The sequence below is a fragment of the Fundulus heteroclitus genome, chromosome 16 (assembly GCF_011125445.2).
Source record: "Fundulus heteroclitus isolate FHET01 chromosome 16, MU-UCD_Fhet_4.1, whole genome shotgun sequence".
In the NCBI taxonomy this organism is placed as follows: Eukaryota; Metazoa; Chordata; class Actinopteri; order Cyprinodontiformes; family Fundulidae; genus Fundulus; species Fundulus heteroclitus.
The window spans coordinates 25,073,865-25,091,451 of record NC_046376.1 but is presented as its reverse complement, the minus strand read 5'-3'; the positions used below and the strand labels follow the sequence as shown (position 1 = coordinate 25,091,451).

The 17,587-nt window shown below is 38.3% G+C and overlaps 1 protein-coding gene across 2 annotated transcripts in view; it reads left to right on the top strand.

Moving 5' to 3' along the window:
- The window catches only part of LOC105939426 (protein phosphatase 1 regulatory subunit 29), a 95,191-nt gene that overhangs the window by 17,216 nt on the left and 60,388 nt on the right, over positions 1–17,587 (top strand). Inside the window, exon 2 of one of the 2 annotated variants that reach the window (XM_036148461.1) lies at positions 11,124–11,339. The exons of the other annotated variant lie outside the window; for it this stretch is intronic. The gene's annotated coding sequence lies outside the window, so the exon portion shown is untranslated. The remainder of the gene's footprint in view (positions 1–11,123; positions 11,340–17,587) is intronic. 2 annotated transcript variants of the gene reach the window in all.

Below are 17,587 nucleotides of genomic sequence, written 5' to 3'. Positions count from 1 at the left end.
TGCTCTCATTTAAGACAGCTTTGTTAGTCGCTTTGGTTTCTGCCAAGCTTTTTCAGTAAACCCCTCCTGCATGCGGTTTACTGAGCGGAATCAACTTCATGCCGTTCTTTGGAGTTGATGGCTTTCTGCCCTCCACCATTCTCCTCTCAGGACCTATGTGGAGAAAACAGCTGGCTTTCACAAATCTGAGCAGCTGTTTGTGTCATGGGCTTTACCACATAAAGGGAAGCCCCTAATGAAGCAACGCCTTTCCCATGGTATAGTCGGAGCTATTGCTATGGCCTATCAGAATAAAGGCCTGGCACCCCCTGCAGGTCTATGAGCTCATTCCACTCGTGGCATGGCCTCATCCTGGGCACTGTTTCAGGGTATACCTTTGGAGGACGTATGTGATGCTGCCAGCTGGGCAACTCCTCGCACCTTCACTAGGTTCTATAGACTGGATGTCACGGCAGCAACTCTGGCTCACACAATTCTGAGTGTGGGATCCACACTTAATAACTGCAGGATGCATATTTTGGTCTTTGAGTAAGCTTATCTGGCAATACGGGAGTTGCCATATCCCATAGTGAGATACCTCACTCATGTCTAAAGAGAACTTTAGGTTAAGGAATTAACCCTGGTTCTCTGAAACATGAGTGAGGTATCTCACCAGATCACCCTCCTTGGGCTAGCACCCAAGTTTTTGATTTTGACCCACAGATTATGTCACTGTTATGGAAAGTGTGAGAAAAAGCCCACCAAGCACTGCTTATAAACATGTATTTTGTAAATTTATGGAAATTAGATGCAGAAACAGCTGACTGAACAAAGTACCACACCTCAAAGACACATTACCTCTCTACAGTGAGACCAGCAAGATAAAGCTGAAACCTGAATAGAAAATCATGCAGCACAAACACACTCTTTGTCGTAAAAAAAGAGCACACAGCTGCAAAATTATCAAACATTGGAGCTATAACAATTTTAGCTGAAAATGAAGTAATCCAGTGGCACAGTGAGGGAGTGTTCTCCAACAGCTTTATTTTCCACCAATTGTGAATTATTATTTTTCTTGCATATGAGCATGGTTTGAGAGAAAATGAGCTCACCCACAGTACACAGTAAAGCATTAATCTGTATTAAAATGAATCATGTCTGTTGGAAATAATTTAGAATTTTAGTGATTATGATAGTATGGCACATTACAAAGGAAAACAATAAGTTGAAGCACATATTTGGATGTCAGTTGTCTTGACAAAATTTCATAAATACTTTTCAGCGAGGGCCTGTTCATTCTGCCACACTGCCGTTGGAATTTCCCTACTTATTTATGTAAAGTCCTATACCCCGAGAATGTAGAAAATTTAAATGATTTGCATTTGTTATAGATGCATCACAACCAGGTGGTAACTGCAGCCTCCAACTGCAAAAAGAACAAACAGGAGCAATGGGCAATACAGAGTAGGCAAATTATTTAAACTTGTGTTTGAATTCAAGCAGACTGTCACCTAATCAGAAGTATAAGACCATTAAGTCTTAAGGAGCAAAACTTTTCACATCAACCTGCCCTTTATTTCATTTTCTGTCAGACTCTTACTGTTATAACTGCTGCCAATGCTGGAGAAATAAATCATGTTGTAGACCCTGAAAGATTTACCTGTAATGAGTAGGTAGAACTTATGGGCTGTCGGTGAAGACTTGGGGTGACCCAAATTAAAGCTCTTACTGACACTGACTGTAGCCCAAGAAACATAAGAAGTAGACGCTGACAGAAATAATTTAAGTGTATTAAAAAACCTTCAAAGACCACCTCTGCACCTCTGTTTGGACGTTGCAAGACAGCATAAAAATCGGACATTGATATAAGGTAGAATCCAAGTGCTCTCCGGTGAGGAAACATTTAATCTGAACAGCCTTGATCACTTCCAGTGTTCCTGACATAAATATGAAATCTCATAAGACTTGTCTTCTACATGAGTCAGTGGAGAAGGGCCTATCATAATCTGGGGAGGGCTTTCCATCGATGGAAGATTATAGCTTCAGGTTGTTTTGGTTCTTCAAAACCTGGCTGGGTATAAGGGGATTTTACAGTTGGAAAGTGTCTTGAGAGAGAAAGCTTCCCTGTGCTGGCAAAGATGCAGTTTACCATTCCTGGTTGACAAAAGACTTCTTCTGTTCTAGGATAATATTATTTATCTTTTGGACTATGCATGTGCAAACGGTGCAGATCACCATTTTGAGCAGAGATTGGTTCTGAAAACGATTTTTTTACACACTGATAACATTTCAGAAGCCCAACCCATAAACCATACTTTAATTCTTATCAGTATGTTGTCTTTATTTGTCTCTAAAATGTAAAATTGGTATTACTTTATATGTAAATGCTTAATAGACCAGTTCACACGTGACGTCACGCATGACGTCAGCGCTACATCCGGGTCCCGCGGGTAGGCAAAAAACAGTACTGTTCTCGTCTACTACATGAAAAAACGGGTGATTTAAAGCATACTTTTAGTTAGATTATTTTTGGAATCTAAACAATGCCTACGACTTGTTGTGCTCCCGGTTGCACAGAGAGGCATTCCAAATCGTCGGATGTACGTTTCTGTCGTTTACCGAAGGACGAAGAAAGAAGAAAGAAATGGATAATTTCAATGAAAAGAGCGCAGGCAGACACTCCCAATGGACTGTGGGAGCCATCATACCACGACAGAATTTGCAGTCTACACTTCATCTCCGGTAAATACAACTTAATTCTGCTCTAGTCATTGTTCTACTTAAATAGAGGCGGAGGGGAGGTGGCGATCGCTAGACGGGGCCGGGAGAAGCGGAGTCGATTGCGCTGCAGCAACAGCACGCCGCATCATTTTAGTTTTCTCCGTGCAATCAGTGTGCAATAATGTTCACCAGACAGCGGCTGCATTACGCCCCTGTTCACGTGCGCTAGTATGTCTGTGTTCACGCTGCAATGTCGCCGACACCCCCACCCATTTTAACAAGACAAAAAACACCAAAATAATCCGTAGTGAACAATTTTATTTTTTTTAACCTACCGGGCGGGTCTTCCTCTGCTGAGGCGCGGTCTGTGTCCGACTCCGCTTTCTGCTGTTACACAAACATGTCTGAACATCCATCCATTTTCTGACCCGCTTAATCCCTCATGGCGTCGCAGGGGTTGCTGGTGCCTATGTCCCGATATAAAATAATTGTAGCCGTCCAGTGGTTTCAGAGGCTTTCGTGCTCTCTCGTCTGTACTGGCCTGTATGTTTATAAGACAGCTGTATATGTCGCGGTACAGAACCCTTGGCCAGCATTTCACAGCTGTGCACATTTCACTCGCTCCGTCCCTTCAGGATTTTGCTGTGTGGATCTGGCAATCTGATACCATCAACCATCAACTTACTCTTAAAACAATCTTGTGATACGCTATCTAAAGAAGAAAAATATGTGGAAAACTCGTCAGTTTCTCTGTTTGCGTCTGCCATTGTGTTCGCCTTTTGCCTACCAGTCCGGCGCGCATGTGCGAAAAACCCGCATCAAAACAATAACAATGAACTGGTCTATACCATGCCTATCTTTGTTTAAGAGGCAAAAAAAATATTTCGGCATGAAATGTTTATTTATTTACACATTTGTTTACACATTGTGTAAACATCAGGACGTTATGATTAGTGATTAGGTCAGAGTTTAACATTTTATGGCACCAAGATGTTTTCATTCCAATTCTAAAAACTGCTTGAAATTAAAAAAAAATATATATTTTTTGTACAAGCATGTTTTTTACTAGTGTCATTTATTGCAATATTGCATATTAAAATGCCCAAATAGGCTTTTACACTTTCAGAAATAAAAAGATAAAATATGCGATTAATTTACGATTCATCTCGAGTTAACTATTGAATTATGTGATTAATTGGGATTAAAAAGTGTTAATCGTTTGACAGCAATAATGTAATTTTGGAGGTATCTACTATGACACAGTGCTATCTCAGGTTTTAGGCCTATTTCAGTTGGGCTAAGATCACCAAGATTCACCAAAAGCTGACCATCTACTGTTGCTTTCTCTAAGATTTCCAGGATATTTGTTCATTGACATAACATTACTTTATATTGAATATAATAAAAACAAATAATGGTAGAAGTATTCATGGAAATTAGTGGAAATAGAAATAGCACATCCGTATCTCAACTGAGCTGTGTTTAAACCTTTCCTACTGAGCCTGTAATAAGCTATAAAAAAAACAACCATAAAAATAGGTCAACAACAGTTTTTGATGTGAAGGTTTTTTATGTTATCTGTCTTTTGCCACAGCACCACCTCTTGCCCTCCTTCTTGTTTTTTCTCTAAGGTTTTTATAATCTTACACACCTGAAGCTCAGCACTGTCGCTATGGCAGATTTTGCCTTCCAGCATTAAGGTTACAGGCAGATCATCAAATGGTTGGGAGATGTAAAAAAGTGTTTGTGACATACCATCCATTTACTGTAGGTCAACTGAGAAAGTTTCCCACACCTTTTGAATAAGGTTTTCACATCTATTGGCACAAAACTGCGATAGACTGCCAACCTGCCCAGGGTGAACCCCGCCTCTGGGACCATTGTCTGCTGGAGATAGGCACCAGCACCCTCGAAACCCCACAAGGGATAGACGTGTTAGCAGATGGATGGATGGATGGATGGATGGATGGATGGATGGATGGATGGATGGATGGATGGATGGATGGATGGATGGCACAAAACTGTTGTGACCTTTCCCACAGTGCATATGTTAATTTTAGGATTGAGCCCCATCTATGTGGAATTGAGCACAAAGCCTTGCAATGTGCTCATCCATGTGCTGTACTTTAAAAAAAGTTTATGTGTCCCTGTAGTCAAGTGATAAATTGTCAGCTGGCATTTCCATACAATGATTCTATGGATAATGTCTAAAAATTAAGTTAAAGCTTTTCAAGTTTTGTTAAAAAACATCTTCCAAATGCTCATTTTTTTGTGATAATGTACATCTGACATTTATGTTATGTTGTAATGTTTGTCATCACCATTAAACCATTTATTACAGATTTACAGAAACAGATTTGAGTTTTATTTAAAATTTGGCATATTTTGTCTCCTTGAGTGTGATTCTCACATGTATTGACTGTAAATGTTAGCCTTATGCCATCTTCCATTTGGTGCCTTGGGATTGTTTGGTTATCATCTTTAAACTCACAAGGTGTAGTGCTTACTGCATTAAAAATGTAATCAAGGTTAGCCATTTGTTCTACTATAAAGTAGAGCTTACATTTACTTTTTTCAAGTAGTGTAAACCGTTCAAAGCACGTCTCTACCTGAAATGACTTAAATTTCAGCAAGACTGATTTTAAGAGTTTTTATTGTATAGCACTTCAATTATGCTTTGTGTCTTAAAGTGCTTTAGAAATAAAACCGGATTGGAAAGATGGATTATTTTTTATGAATTATTTTATAACTAATTTATGACCTGATCAGACACCCATGCTTAAAGTAATAGGACACAATGTTTAAACTATATAAACCATTTTATACCTGGCCCTATTTTACAAAACAAGTAGTGACTGGCAGGATAATTGCACCTTTTAATAATCAAACTCTACATGGAGCTGGCCAAATGAAGGCACAGTTTATAGCTCTTGCTATTACTGAGAAAAACACTGTTCATGCTTTTATTTCATGGTTGCCATGTGTTACTTTACTGTTCACAATGTCATAAACGTGAATACCTCATCCAACTAGAAAAGATTTCAAGATGATTTTTTTTTTGCAATGGCAATAAATACCAGGCTTGCATGTTAACTAACCAGTGTAATCTCAATAATGAAGATATTTAAACATTCATCAAATATGTTTAAATCAGTTTTATTTTTGTAACTATTGAAGCGGTAAAGTACAAAATAAACTCCTGAGAGTTCCTATACATTCTTGAAATTGTATTTATATAAATATTTAATAGGTGCCACTTGATGTTGAAACCGAGAAAACTTTTTGTCTTGTATTGGACAAAAAAAAAAGGCTAATTGCAGAAACCCACAGAAAAAAAATCTGTAAACTTTAATTCAATTAAACTTAAATTATTACTAAGCATCTCTTAACAGGCCTTTCATTATGCTTTTTTTTATAATTTAACAACACAACTGATCAAGTTTTTATTTATTTATGCTTTATAGCAATTCATTTTAAATTAACTTTATATACCCTACTGCACTATTTTACCCACCACCTTTTAAACTATGTATAAAATAAGGCTGTTTACCTGATGAGTCTCAAAGTGCATGTATGTCTTCTTGGAGTTGGATATTACATAGTTCCTCAAATAATCTAATTTTAAGAATGAAAACAACAGCAAAAACACAAAGAGGCAGGTTACACCCAGGACAGGTCGGCAGACCTTCGCGATCATTAATAGTAATAGGGGAAATGTTTACTTTTAGCCCAGATATTTGCAAAAAAAAAAAAAAAAAAAAGAAATTACAGAGGAGCAGAGCTCAATTAAAGCAGGTGCAAGAAAAACACATCTAAAAGGTAACACAGATAAAGTCTAAGTCTGGGTTTAAGGATGAGGCACACAAGAGTGTTTTTTTAAGTGAAGTTTAAAAACAATGATTGTCTGATTTGCAATGATAAATCATTCCAGACTCTCCGAGCCGCAACTGAAATATGTTCTGTATCCTCTGGGTTTTTAATTAGTCTTTGTTAAGGTGGAAAGCCTCTTGTCAGCCAACCTAAGAGAGCAAGATGGTTCAAATGTATGAAGCACTTCTGACAAGTAAAAAGGGATAACATCATTAAAATACTTAGAATATATAAAAGGATTTTAAAATTAATTCAACATTTAACTGGAAGCCAGTAATAGCAGCTCTAAGATAGGAGGAACGGAGTCTTTCTTCTTTGCACCTGTTAAAAATCGGGCTACATCCTGCACTTGCTGAAGGCCAGTGAGGAAGAACTGAACCCGATCCCAAACATGAGTGCAGAACCCTAATCAAATCAGGAATACAGACACCTAAACTGATCCATACTATAGTGTTTGAGATGCTGCAGGTCACATATAGTCAAGCAAACACATACAAAAGAGGATTAAAGAAAACACATTGCCATAAATGTGTTGCATGATTTCCTAGTATTGTGCAGCCCTGCTCTTAACTGTATTCATACACAGTGCAGCCACTTTGGAAATCAGCTAACAGCATGGCATTTTCAACTCTAGCAGACATTTTTCTTTTATAGAGAACCACACAAATTCACTTTTTGAAACAGTTTTGACAAAATACTGACATGATATAAATGAAAACACCTCTGACATTTTTTTCTAAACTCATTATTCCTGTCCTTGTTCCTTTTTCTCATACATATGATTTAGTTAAGATTATACTCCCTCTCCCTGTACCATGTTCTGCCATACTAGGAGGTATATTACCTTCCTTTATCTACCTACACCATAATTCTGAATAACGCAACTCTTTGTGTAACCCAAGCATTATAAAGGGGGCCTTTGAAACTGCTGACCATATCTTGAAATTGCTAAGGCTGTTTGTTTCTGTGTGCGTTCATGACTGATTCATTTCAAGCCTCCTCATTGTGTCAGCAGCAATTTCCCCTTGATGTGATTATAGGTGGGAGAAGAAGAACAAGACTAGAGGGGAGAGAGACAAGACGATATGTATGTGTCGACTCAGGAAATTTAAGCAACAAAAGAAGAGGTCCTGGACTGCCCACCTCCATCCATTAAGGCTTCACAAAAATAAATCATGGGATGCAGATTCAGTGCTGGATTGCCATTAAAAGTTTTAATATTCTTAGTTGCTGTGTGTTTCAGTTCTGGCAAAAATATAGAGAAAAAAGGACCCAAAAAAACCCTAAACAAAAATAAAGACCTAGAAGTCTGTCCATAGCTGTTAACTTTTTTTTTTTGGCAGATATGACAATAGTGGACACTGCGCCAGTCTCTTTGAAATGCAGCATATGTGTGACTCAAGTTGTATAAGCAGTGACATCATGTTTAACTTACTGAAATACTCACATGCCTCATATAAGTGGCTTGCACTTGTATAGCGCTGTTACAATTAGTCACCCATTCTTACACATTCATTCGCTAACGGTGGGGAGCTACATTTGCTGCCACAGCTGCCCTGGGGCAGACTGACAGAAGTGGGGCTGCCATGCAGTGAGCACCACCGGGTCCTCTGACCACCGGCAGCACAACATTTTGCTATTTAAAGCAGTCAGTGAGAGCTGAGGAAGAAGTCCCAGTGGTGTTCATCTATTATTGGTCGTATTATTGAGAAAAGACATAAATCCTACAACTATACTGTTGTATATGATTTTTATTGCTGGATCTTGTACTTCAAGTGTACTGCAAACAGCCTAGAAGCAGAGTATGAGAAGAATTTAGCTCATGAAAAAAGAGCTGTCTGTGGTAACTTGCTCTTTTTGAACATTGTTGTTTGATGCTTCTCCATTTCCGCTAAACACAATGTTCCCATTGCCTGCCGTACTTTCAAAAGTGTTTTCTTGAGCACTTTTGTTTTGCAACCCCTGTGAGGTTTAGAATAGCCATATTAACATGACCTAAATTAATACCGAAAAGCATATTACTCATTATTAGATTTTCCTTTTCTTGCATGGTAGCAAAAATGTGACTGACTAGCAAGAACTGATTCTGATCCCTCTTTTTTTCCCATACATTAATGTAACGTGGGTTTATGAGTAACTTTTCTTTTTTGTTTTATTGTAGTTTTAATTAATTACCACAGATACATCTAATAATTTTTTTAACAGCCACATTTTGTAGTTAAGTTTGCAATTCAAAGACACTGCGGCTGCAGTTTTGGTGTTGAGAGTTCACTTTTTCTATTATTCATTATGCCTAATGGTTAGATCTATTATTCAAGCCAAAGAACTATAGTAGTCTAGAGTCTACTTTGTAACACATCTATTGGGCATTTAATCCCTGGCACAAAATGATAAACTATCTTCATTTCATTACAGTTATACGATAATTCACATGAAGTAGTAGAACAGTGCAGTTGAGATATTTCATTATCAATGTAATTAAACGACTGATGGCACTAAAAATAGAAATAACTTGGAATACTATTGTTTCTTATGTTAACAATGGTTACCTCCATGGAAACGGCCACAGCAATCACTGCATAGCATCTGAATTGTTCTACATGCAAGAATCATTGCAAATGAAACAGCAGGCTTCCAGATCTTGAGGAACATTAAAGTGAGCGGTTCAATGGGTGTGAAGACGAGATAGCTGAAAAGTGCTTGTTGTCAGCGGTGTAGATCTTGTTTAACATTGGCAGCAGGTGGGCAGGATTGTCTGCATGCAGAGCGACATCCTTGTGACAACAAGGAGAGCAGCAGAAAGGTGTCCATCCTTCCAAGCCCAAAAGGATATGAAGATGTTGCAAATGCCAAGTGCTCCTAAAATTCATGTGTGTACCGACACAATTTAAGTGTAGGGTTAAGTCTTATTCATGGAATATGGCTTAGTTTCAACTCTTCTCAATACTGCCATAAAGAAAGAAAGCCAACGTCCAACAAGAGTAATGTATTTATTAATCCTGGGACAATTTCCTGACATTGTTTCTCATAATGGAGCAGTGTTGCATTGCAAAAGTAATGTAAAAGGGGCTCAAATATGATACCACCTAAAGTTCAAACATGCAGACGGGACGCTGCCTGGACGTTAACCACCTCAAAGAGCTGTGGAGAACTCAGGAAAACCAGGTTGATAAGGAGGAGCCAACAAGTTCTTGGTTATCAACACCAAGCACTGATTGGTAAACCCACAGTCAGGATTTGGCCTAAGAGTTGATATTAAGCACGTTGGAGAACATTTCAGAGGAGATGTGGAACAAGGGTCAACAGTATATGAAAATGTTACTTTCCTTTTCTCATTTTAAATAATTAAAATAATCTTGTTTTCTTCAATTTACCATAACAACATGGACACACATATAATTTGTCACATCCACAAAACAACATTTGTGCCTAAACTTTGGCCATGATGGTAAATTTATGAGACAAAAGGGTTCTAGGAGAAGCTCAGAGTTATTGCTAAAATTGGGGATTTGTGTTTGAATCACTTTGGGGCAGCTGGCCAGGCTCCTCCTAACTGATTTAGACTGTGTGTACATGTGCAGCACAGATTGGCTAAAGGTGCTGATGGGATAGGGAGAGAGACAGAAAGAGACAGATCCAGAGAGGAAGAACTGAAAAAGCGAGCCCCGCAGAGATAGACTGACAAAGAGGTGGACCGAGTGTGCCACTTCCTCTGACAGTTATTTGCAGAAATTGTTCATAGATACCAAATGTGTCATGTGCTGATGGCTGGAGGTGTTTAGAGACAGGTCTTATGCTCTGTGATTGAAACAGTAGATGGGTAGCGCCTCATTTTATACAGTACCACAGGCATCAGAGCCATCTGCCACCCTGTGCCCTTCTGATGCCTCATCAGCTGTAATTGTCATCATTATTCTCCTGCTTTCCTGCCCCCCTTGGTGGTAATTTAAATAAACACACTGGCAGAAGTGTGGGAAAATTAGTAGCAGGTATAGCAAAGGTATGGGCTAAGAGGAAGATAAGGGGCAATAAATACCTGTATGTGTAGGTAGACTGGCTGTCCATCGCACATTTCTTTACAGCCTTGAAACACAAAATAATTCAGCATCCTTTTAAACTAGTCAGTGCTGGTAAACCATCTTACAGCATGAGATTTTAATGTCTGCAGCCCTACTTGAACTATGTTCACCCCTGTGCACCAGGATATATTTTGAACGAGTAAATGAAAAACACATTGAAAAGAAATTTGTAGAATCCAACTGGGACTATGGGAAAACTATTTACTGTGCAATGGACATTTTCAAGTTCTGTTGCGTTATTGCTCTTAGTAAAAAAAAAAAATCTTGAGAATCTTGAGATTTCACTCAAACACAAAATGTTTCTGTTCAAATACTAACAAAACTAACAACTAGTCCAGAGTTAGACCCGAGGGAACTGCACAGCGGAATACATAGATGAATGTCTGAAGATTGCATGACTCTCCAATATTACCAGTAATTAAAAATGTATTAAATTACGCTCTTTTTTTTGTCTGCATTTTATTTTACTTCCAGGCCTAAATGTGTCTGTTGTGTACCACGACCACAGAGGAATCGTAGACAGTACAAGAACAGCAAAACAGCTCGCAGGAAGTTTCCAGTGCGAGCTTGGATGCCAAACTGGGGAAAATCCATCTCCCTGGGTTTCTCCAGAAAGGATACACACAATTAAAGGCAGGAAGAGCTGTGTAAACGTCTCTGAAGAGGGAGGACACAGAAAATAGATAACAGGTAGGGGATACATGTATTTTTTTACTTTAGTTGGCAAAAACGTTTTTTTTTTCTTTTTTACAAACATGAAACTGACTAAAGTGTATTTTGAGTGATGCCCTACAATTGCTGCACCCCCTAATTGATGCTCCTGGTAAACATATTTAAAAGGTCTTAAAATGTTTTACTATTTCACTGCAGAAACATAACCTCACACCCAAAAATATTAAATACTTTTGTCTGTGGTGGTGAGATAGAAAAGTGTGTGTCTGGAGAAGACAAACGTCGGTCATCATCGATCATTTCACTTTAAACTTTTTAATTATTGCTCTGAGTGTTGATGTGGTTAAGTTTAGACAAGAGACTTATTTCCTAAGCCATTATCTTACTGGAGAAGATCCTTACACATGTGCCTTATGTGGATTGCATGTTCTCCCATCTTGCTAATCTGAACGACCTGAAAAGCAAAGTATAAATTAAAATAAAATAAATGTTTCAGACATATTTATCATTGTTCCCTTAATAAGGCTACCAAGGATATTCTGTTTAAAGAAGAAGAATCTTGATTTAGGATCGTTTCTCCACTTAGTTAATTCCATTATCAGTTGTAGTTGACTACAACAAAAGGTTCATTCATTTAACGGTTTTCAGCCAGTTTCTCTAGGGTTTCCAATAAGTATAAAGGATCCTGTATTTGCTTTCGAAAGAAAAAGTTTCCACATTATTTATCTTGTTATAGATGCTGTAAGCGCAACATATGGTATGATCTTATTATAAGAGCTGATCAAACCTAACACACATATGGCCTCTGATTTTTTCCTTGCCAGCACGTATATACTCTTGTTTTTTTGTACCTCGGTGAGGATTGCACACACATATTCTCTTTCTCTGTGTGTGTGTGTGTATGTGTGTGTGTGTGTGTATCTATGACAGTTTTGGCAGAAGGTGCAGCATTCGTTAGTGTCTTCTTAAGCATATATTATTCCACGATTCCTGCATTTATGGCACCTATTTCACTGGCAGCACTGTGATTAGGGCTGACAGCATTCAGCGTACCCCTTGCTATTATATTCTTTGTGGACATATGTGAGTGCACTGCATGTGTGCCAGGCGGAGATAAAGTAAAAGTAGTAATTGTTGTAATTATTCCTTCTCCGGTCTCTTGCCGCCTACTGTGCCAGTGAAGAATCTCGCTCTAAAAGGAACGTAAAACTGTAGAATCCAACCCGTCCCCATGTATTCACACTTGTGTGCATGACAGTTTATGGTGCTCATTATTGGTCATTATGTTAATTGCTAGTGTCAGGAAGAGAGTCAGGGTTCCTGACAGAAGCACTAAAAACATCATAAATATAATCCCTCTTAATCAAAAATCAATTGATGTTTAAAAGGCCGGTACTGAATGTGTATTTTTAACCAAATTTGGTGTAATTATCAACTCTTTTTTTTTAAGCCTGGATGTAAATGTACTTTTTTTTCTTGAGGAAAGACAAATTAAAGAAGGGCATGTTTACTTCAAAGGATTTATAGCAGAAACCCATTTGCTCAATTTCTCTGGTGGCCATCTAATGCAGCTCTGGGCTGACTGTCATCCCAGATGTTTCTCTAAAGTAAAGCCTGAGATCAGACAGCGTGTGCACACAAACCGACTCTAAGGTCAGCAATAATATTTTATTTTCTTAGCTGTTTGGTGTACATTAAAACTTGAAGTGTGTCTTGAGAAAAGGCTCATGTGTGAACTGATTCTATGTAAGAGATAGCTCCCCCCGAACTGTTTAGCTCAACATGAAGCCTCCTTGTGTTCTGTGGCCGTGGCTGCAGAGGAAGTATCAGGAGACATAGCCAAGACTTTAATACCACATAAGTGTTATGTGGTTTGCTCCGGCTTTATGGGGGTTATTGATGTGGCTGTGGTTTTTAGTCTTGGATAGAAAGGGCCACTAGACAACCCTTATGTCCGTCCTTGCAGTTTTGGCCCTTAAATATAAAGTAGGAAGCTGCAGTTTTGTTAATTAACGGAGCAGGGACTCGTTAAATTTAGACCAAAGATCCAAGCACTGAGATGAAATGAAATTGGTAATGTGAGCATACAATATTTAGATTTTCTTTTTACTGGTTTCCCCAAAGTCACCATTAAACTAAAAGGTTTTGAAGTAGACTTGGTATCTGGGCTCTTTATTTTGCTCTTTTTTATTTGTTTTCCTCCATTTGGAAACCTAGAAGCATCTTCCAGTCCTCCATTAACAGTTTGTTCATATGAGAAGAGACACTGTCTCTGCCTGCAAGCTGAGATTCGGGTAAAATATCTCTGGATTTAGATTCAAAACACTGAGATTTTCCAATATCTGATGCAAGAGTCCAGCAGACAGTTTCAAACAACTTCAAGATTTTAATTTCTTTTAATATTTCTACAATTAAGTTCTAAGACCAAAAAAGCCCTTAAAATTAGATCTACACAAATGTTCACTTCAGGTGAGAGGTTTACATCTACTCTTCATGGGAATTAATATTAAGCACATTTCAGAAAAGTAAGGTTTTAAACAAATAATTTGATTAGCCAGTGGTTGATTACATATTTAGATATTTTACTGTCATGTTTCTTCCATGTTTTGAATAAACAGTGAAGCAGTGCAGTTGTCAACCTCATATCAAGAGGTTCATAGGTTCAAATCCTGTTTCTGGTCTTCTTTACTTAAAAGCTGTGATTCCCATGAATTTATTTTTTGGTGTATTCTGGCCTCCTCCCACAACTCAAAAGATAACTTGTTAGGTTACTTAGCCAATCCAAATTACTGTTACCGGTTCTGCTGGAGGTTTTCCTTCCCGTTAATGGGGAGTTTTTCTTCCCACTGTCGCTTCATGCTTGCTCAGTATGAGGGATTGCAGCAAAGCCATGGACAATGAAGACGACTCTCCCTGTAGCTCTACGCTTCTCCAGGAGTGAATGCTGCTTGTCGGGACTTTGAAGCAATCAACTGGTTCCCTTATATAGGAAATGTTTGACCAATCTGTATAATATGATTGAATTTGACTTTGTAAAGTGCCTCGAAATGACATGTTTCATGAATTGGCGCTATATAAATAAAATTGAATTGAATTGAATTGTTAGGTGTGTTTTTGTTCTGTGTCTCTATGTTGCCCTATGATGGATTGGCAACCTGTCTAGGATATATCCTGCCTCTCACCTACACACTGTTGGATATAGGCACTACTGCCTAGGAAACCCAGATCAAGCATGTGTAGCATGTGTATTGATTTACCCCCATCCATGCAACCTTATCGTATACACCAGGGTTCAAATATATGCTCATATTTCCCACATCTTTTTTGTGGCTGTCAGAGAGGCTCTCAGTGAGGACATAATTCTGGCCGGGCATCTTGACAGAATTGAAAGAATTCAGTTAAACTGGATGATTACCTGCCACCTATCCCAGGTTTCAAAATGAGTAAATGCATTTTGGTAGGTGTGAGGCTGAAGTTGTCCCAGAACTTTAATGTTAGAATCAGAATCCACTTTATTCACCAGGTTTATGGATAGAAACAAGGAATTTGAATTCAGATTTCAACACTCACATCATTAAATAAAAAAAAAACAAAAAAACAGGCAAGTAACAGCAAGCAGAACAACAAACTAGATTCTATAGTTGAAAAAAATATATAATTCAGGGAAAAGAGGTAAGAGCTGGGGTAGTACGTACTGTACAATAGTGTTTTGTTTTTCTCAGTTTTTTTTTTCCTCAGTAGAATAGCAGGATACCCTGACTCTAAGGTGTTCATCAGAGGTCCACCATCATCTCCACAGTCTTTAGTGGGTTTAGCTCCAGGTGGTTCTGGGCGCACCAGTGAACCGACAGACCCACCTCCTGTCTATATGCAGACTCACCACCATCCTGGATCAACCCAATCTACAAACTTCAGGAGTTTCAAAGACAGGTCTACAGACGTGCAGTCATTAATGTTGAGAGAGAAGAGGAGTGGGGAGAAACAGACCCCTGGGAGGGGCACATTGCTGATTGTTATTGGGCGGAAGAAGATGCTCCCCAGTCTCATCCGTTGCTGGTGGTTGGTCAGGAAGCTGGTTATCCAGTTAATGTTAGCCTGCTTTGCTTGCTTACAAAGCCAGTTTTGATGCATGTTTGGGATAATTGTCCTGTTGAAACACCCACCTGTGTCTGAGTTTTGATTCACTATCTCTTGATTTGAAGCGATGTTGAAGAATTTGATGGTTCTACTCCTTTTTCATTACTCTACTATGTCCAATACACCAGAACCACTGGCAGGAAAACAGACCCCCAGAATGATGCTTCTACCATCATTAAAGTTGATTCAGCATTCTTAGGTTTTAAAAAAAAACTTCCACTGACCCCTCCAAACAAAGTTAATTTCACTGTGGTGAAATAGCTCAAGATTTGTTCCCTTTCAAGCATAATTTATTTTTATATCTAGCTTATGCATGTTGGTAGCAGTAATATTCAGTTGTTGTGGATTCTGAAGAGATTGCTTTTTTTCTGTCAACATTGCAGCACTCTAGACAGTAACTCTGGAGAATTGGTATCCTTTAGCATACGCTCGACCCACGGCACTTTCTGGTTTGCATTTGGTCTTTCTATCCAATTTATTGTCTTTTGATGGTAATATGGTCAGATGTTTGAATCTGGTTGCAAGAAGGAGTTTAAACAGGATGTTGATTCTCAAACACGTAGCAAAATTGGTTTTGAAATTACTAAAGCAGGCCGACATAACGATTTTGTACTTGCCTCCAAACTTACATATTTGTGAAAAATACCTGAAAACTAGGGGCGTTTCAGAAAACCAATTAGTTCAATGAACTCTACTTTTTTCTCACTGAGGATTACATATCAGCCATCAAGCCAGCAATATGCCAACTTTATTTCAAATTTGCATGTTTTTTCCCCAACAAGGTAAGGGATATATCTCCGTATTGCAATCTAAATATTGACCAGTATGCACTTTCATATTTAAACCATTTACGCATGTTGTTGGCAACATGTGGATTTTTGAAAATCCTCAGCAAATTTAAACATTTGCACCATATTGTTGTTTTTAAATGATTAAAGTTGCAGGGTGTAAGATGATAACACCCTAGAAAGAGAACAGCTCAGATGCGTCATTAAAAGCCTATGATGACTGCATCTAAAACGCTGACCTGAACTGTAAGACATTTTATTCATAATTCAGTCATCTCAACCTTGATTTTCTCAGTTCACTTTTCTTGCTTTAAAACCTTTTGCAGGTTGTGTTCTGTAAATGTATCAAAAAAAACAAAACAATACAAGAACAGCAGCATCAAATTAATTTGACGCTTCTTTCTTGCAATGGCCTCGACGAACTTCCACGCTCACAAATTGAAGAAAATATACAGATTTCTGGTTGTTTATTGCCACAAACCCATAGTGTTTATCAGCAAAGATAACTGAAGCAGACTGATCTTTTTACCAGGGGTAATTACACCGGCAATTCCGTATAATGCAAAACCTGACTGCAATAAGAAGATAAACTTGCAAAACATATGCGTATGGTGTTTCGCTGAATCAATTTTTGGTGAAGCAGAAAAAAAAGACATATGGGTCATTATTTACTGCTGTGGCATCACAGGAGTTACACGAGTTTTTCTCAGCATTGGTCAAAAGGATATTCTCAAAAAACGTACAACAAAATTTAAAAGACAAGGTAAAAGTAATATGTTAAAGAAACAAACAACTTCTAAGTCATGTTGGCCGTAGCTTTTAAAGTGAGCCCAGTGAACTCATTTTCTAAGCTCCTTTGGAGACAGATATAAAAACAACATTGGTTCGACCTCATCTGGTCTACATTTTAAATCAAATCGTTGGATGTTGAGCAGAAGGCCAGAAGAGTTGCTTTAAGCAGTTTAAAGGAAATTCTACTCTTTTATCATGAGATTCACAAGAGAGCCCGTCCATTTCAAAGGCCCTTTGCTTGGACTGCACTGGTGGGGTCCTAAAGTATGGGTTGAACTAAAATCTGTGTGCCAGTAATATGTTACTACTGTAGTAATATCATTATGTAAAGCTCCTCAGTCGTCATATTTACGTTCATAAATACATTGGTCTTCTAACTCCCCAAATATCAATCTGAGGATAATCCTTTTCCTTCTCATTTGGCAATCTCTATGCATACTGAAAGATGAATCAGCAGATTTCATTAAATACGTCAGGGTTACAATTTATTTTGATTTGACATAAGAAAAATAAAATTGACTTTATTTAGTGAGTGGCTATCCAACCCAT